This window comes from Triturus cristatus, chromosome 4_1 (assembly GCF_964204655.1).
Source record: "Triturus cristatus chromosome 4_1, aTriCri1.1, whole genome shotgun sequence".
Lineage (NCBI taxonomy): Eukaryota > Metazoa > Chordata > Amphibia > Caudata > Salamandridae > Triturus > Triturus cristatus.
This window is the reverse complement of record NC_140585.1, coordinates 135283204-135288203: the sequence shown is the minus strand read 5'-3', so window position 1 is coordinate 135288203 and position 5000 is coordinate 135283204. Positions and strand designations below refer to the sequence as shown.

The window sequence follows — 5000 nt, the reverse complement described above, 5'->3', positions numbered from 1 at the left end:
ATTTTAGTGGCATTAAAAAGTGCTTCTATATCGACGCACTGAATATGTAATAGGTTTGCAGAATTTTGACGTGACAGAATGGGTTTTTAGCTTAAGTGTGTGTAGAAGAACTGCAAGGTGTGTGCCTATGTGTGCATAGAGTGGTACATGTGTAAAATGTGTATGATTTGGGCAGTTAAAGTGCTGATTTTGCCTCCGAATAAGAAAAGTACTACACAAAATGTATAAAGGATCGGCACATTGGCTGCCTATGCTGATGCCCCCATTGCCTAATTTGTAGTGCAATGGTTAAGTTGCAGAGTGTGGTTGAACTTGGTTAGGAGACTTAGTGCCTCTTTCCGTGTCCTACTGATGATAAGGATGGCTTGATACCATTTTCTAAGCCCAGTATATTGAGAAAAGAAGTAAGTGAAGAAGAAGTGTGGAGTCGAAAGTGGTTCTCCAATTTCTCTCCACTTGCTAAAATTGCAAAGTCTCCATTATAGCATAGAAGAGAGCGTTAAAGTCGGGGATGGAAGAGGATGAAAATGGGAAGTTTACTTATAGAGAGAAGTGAGAAATGCCCTGTGTGCACACACCGGTGTCTGACCATAGAATACATTTAAATAATGCCTCTAGAAAAGAGCAATGCTTGCGTGCCTCAGTGGCCTAATGGATACGGCACTTGCCTCCTAAGCCAGGGATTGTGGGTTTGAGTCCCATCTGAGGTGATAACAAAAATCCTCCCTCTTTCTTTTCCAGAAAATTAGGTAGATTTATTCCATGCTTCCTCTCAGAAGTTTATGAGGGATTAGGTACTTTGAAACTGTCCCGTTTTACTTGTGTACACTTCACAGTCATGTTAGTGTTCTGAAACTGCAAAGTAGATTTTTAAATGCCTATTTTTGTGAGATGCATTTTCGACCGGCCAGAACATATTCCTTTGGAAAAAATGATATGAATTGGATTGGTGTGAATCTTGTTTCTAGAGGTGGTGACAGGCTTTCAGCTACTTGAATAGGTCAAGCCAGGATTCATAAAACTTATACAACCTATGTGAGTGTGTAAAATTAGCATATGCAGGAAGGAGCAATTTGTACTACTTTCAAAACAGTTTCACTCCACGTCTGGAAACGTCCAGAGCAATGTAGAGCATACAAATGAGCTTTAAACTCATGAGGAAAGAGGTTTGTATGCAAAAAGGAAAACAAAAGCATATCGTACTCATAAAATTCTCAATATATAGATTCCAAAAAAGTGCTTCCAGCGAAAAGAGCTGAAAGAACACTATGGGATGTAAACCTGAATACCTTTCAATAATATGTTCTCCATCCATGCATACCACCTACATGATAAAAATCATCTCAGGTGAACGGATGACCGCGTGGCCTAATGGATAAGGCGTCTGACTTCGGATCAGAAGATTGAGGGTTCGAGTCTCTTCATGGTCGTTTTTGGCCAGTGGTCACACAATCTGCTTTACATTCAGAGTGGAAAAAGTATTTTCCAATACTCTTGTAGTCCTCACTTTCTCATTACTAATCATTAATAAAGTGGAGTACATACTGTAAACTCATTCAGGTTGCATCTTCAGTCTAACTACTTGTGCATTTTAGTGGCATTAAAAAGTGCTTCTATATCGACGCACTGAATATGTAATAGGTTTGCAGAATTTTGACGTGACAGAATGGGTTTTATAGCTTAAGTGTGTGTAGAAGAACTGCAAGGTGTGTGCCTATGTGTGCATAGAGTGGTACATGTGTAAAATGTGTATGATTTGGGCAGTTAAAGTGCCGATTTTGCCTCCGAATAAGAAAAGTACTACACAAAATGTATAAAGGATCGGCACATTGGCTGCCTTTGCTGATGCCCCCATTGCCTAATTTGTAGTGCAATGGTTAAGTTGCAGAGTGTGGTTGAACTTGGTTAGGAGACTTAGTGCCTCTTTCCCTGTCCTACTGATGATAAGGATGGCTTGATACCATTTTCTAAGCCCAGTATATTGAGAAAAGAAGTAAGTGAAGAAGAAGTGTGGAGTCGAAAGTGGTTCTCCAATTTCTCTCCACTTGCTAAAATTGCAAAGTCTCCATTATAGCATAGAAGAGAGCGTTAAAGTCGGGGATAGAAGAGGATGAAAATGGGAAGTTTACTTATAGAGAGAAGTGAGAAATGCCCTGTGTGCACACACCGGTGTCTGACCATAGAATACATTTAAATAATGCCTCTAGAAAAGAGCAATGCTTGCGTGCCTCAGTGGCCTAATGGATAAGGCACTTGCCTCCTAAGCCAGGGATTGTGGGTTTGAGTCCCATCTGAGGTGATAACAAAAATCCTCCCTCTTTCTTTTCCAGAAAATTAGGGAGATTTATTACATGCTTCCTCTCAGAAGTTTATGAGGGATTAGGTACTTTGAAACTGTCCCGTTTTACTTGTGTACACTTCACAGTCATGTTAGTGTTCTGAAACTGCAAAGTAGATTTTTAAATGCCTATTTTTGTGAGATGCATTTTCGACCGGCCAGAACATATTCCTTTGGAAAAAATGATATGAATTGGATTGGTGTGAATCTTATTTCTAGAGGTGGTGACAGGCTTTCAGCTACTTGAATAGGTCAAGCCAGGATTCATAAAACTTATACAACCTATGTGAGTGTGAAAAATTAGCATATGCAGGAAGGAGCAATTTGTACTACTTTCAAAACAGTTTCACTCCACGTCTGGAAACGTCCAGAGCAATGTAGAGCATACAAATGAGCTTTAAACTCATGAGGAAAGAGGTTTGTATGGAAAAAGGAAAACAAAAGCATATCGTACTCATAAAATTCTCAATATATAGATTCCAAAAAAGTGCTTCCAGCAAAAAGAGCTGAAAGAACACTATGGGATGTAAACCTGAATACCTTTCAATAATATGTTCTCCATCCATGCATACTACCTACATGATAAAAATCATCTCAGGTGGACGGATAACAGCGTGGCCTAATGGATAAGGCGTCTGACTTCGGATCAGAAGATTGAGGGTTCGAGTTCCTTCGTGGTCGTTTTTGGCCAATGGTCACACAATCTGCTTTACATTCAGAGTGGAAAAAGTCTTTTCCAATACTCTTGTAGTCCTCACTTTCTCATTACTAATCATTAATAAAGTGGAGTACATACTGTAAACTCATTCAGGTTGCATCTTCAGTCTAACTACTTGTGCATTTTAGTGGCATTAAAAAGTGCTTCTATGCCGACGCACTGAATATGTAATAGGTTTGCAGAATTTTGACGTGACAGAATGGGTTTTTAGCTTAAGTGTGTGTAGAAGAACTGCAAGGTGTGTCCCTATGTGTGCATAGAGTGCTAGATGTGTAAAATCTGTATGATTTGGGCAGTTAAAGTGCTGATTTTGCCTCCGAGTAAGAAAAGTACTACACAAAATGTATAAAGGATCGGCACATTGGCTGCCTTTGCTGATGCCCCCGTTGCCTAATTTGTAGTGCAATGGTTAAGTTGCAGAGTGTGGTTGAACTTGGTTAGGAGACTTAGTGCCTCTTTCCGTGTCCTACTGATGATAAGGATGGCTTGATACCATTTTCTAAGCCCAGTATATTGAGAAAAGAAGTAAGTGAAGAAGAAGTGTGGAGTCGAAAGTGGTTCTCCAATTTCTCTCCACTTGCTAAAATTGCAAAGTCTCCATTATAGCATAGAAGAGAGCGTTAAAGTCGGGGATGGAAGAGGATGAAAAGGGGAAGTTTACTTATAGAGAGAAGTGAGAAATGCCCTGTGTGCACACACCGGTGTCTGACCATAGAATACATTTAAATAATGCCTCTAGAAAAGAGCTATGCATGTGTGCCTCAGTGGCCTAATGGATAAGGCACTGGCATCCTAAGCCAGGGATTGTGGGTTTGAGTCCCATCTGAGGTGATAACAAAAATCCTCCCTCTTTCTTTTCCAGAAAATTAGGTAGATTTATTACATGCTTCCTCTCAGAAGTTTATGAGGGATTAGGTACTTTGAAACTGTCCCGTTTTACTTGTGTACACTTCACAGTCATGTTAGTGTTCTGAAACTGCAAAGTAGATTTTTAAATGCCTATTTTTGTGAGATGCATTTTCGACCGGCCAGAACATATTCCTTTGGAAAAAATGATTTGAATTGGATTGGTGTGAATCTTGTTTCTAGAGGTGGTGACAGGCTTTCAGCTACTTGAATAAGTCAAGCCAGGATTCATAAAACTTATACAACCTATGTGAGTGTGAAAAATTAGCATATGCAGGAAGGAGCAATTTGTACTACTTTCAAAACAGTTTCACTCCACGTCTGGAAACGTCCAGAGCTATGTAGAGCATACAAATGAGCTTTAAACTCATGAGGAAAGAGGTTTGTATGCAAAAAGGAAAACAAAAGCATATCGTACTCATAAAATTCTCAATATATAGATTCCAAAAAAGTGCTTCCAGCGAAAAGAGCTGAAAGAACACTATGGGATGTAAACCTGAATACCTTTCAATAATATGTTCTCCATCCATGCATACCACCTACATGATAAAAATCATCTCAGGTGAACGGATGACCGCGTGGCCTAATGGATAAGGCGTCTGACTTCGGATCAGAAGATTGAGGGTTCGAGTCCCTTCGTGGTCATTTTTGGCCAATGGTCACACAATCTGCTTTACATTCAGAGTGGAAAAAGTCTTTTCCAATACTCTTGTAGTCCTCACTTTCTCATTACTAATCATTAATAAAGTGGAGTACATAATGTAAACTCATTCAGGTTGCATCTTCAGTCTAACTACTTGTGCATTTTAGTGGCATTAAAAAGTGCTTCTATGCCGACGCACTGAATATGTAATAGGTTTGCAGAATTTTGACGTGACAGAATGGGTTTTTAGCTTAAGTGTGTGTAGAAGAACTGCAAGGTGTGTGCCTATGTGTGCATAGAGTGGTACATGTGTAAAATCTGTATGATTTGGGCAGTTAAAGTGCTGATTTTGCCTCCGAGTAAGAAAAGTACTACACAAAATGTATAAAGGATCG

At 39.5% G+C, this 5000-nt stretch overlaps 1 non-coding gene across 1 annotated transcript; it reads left to right on the top strand.

Moving 5' to 3' along the window:
• Positions 1-4534: 4534 nt before the first annotated feature.
• TRNAR-UCG (transfer RNA arginine (anticodon UCG)) lies at positions 4535-4607 on the top strand. The gene has a single exon. It is a non-coding gene; the product is annotated as a tRNA-Arg (tRNA).
• The last annotated feature ends 393 nt before the right edge of the window (positions 4608-5000 follow it).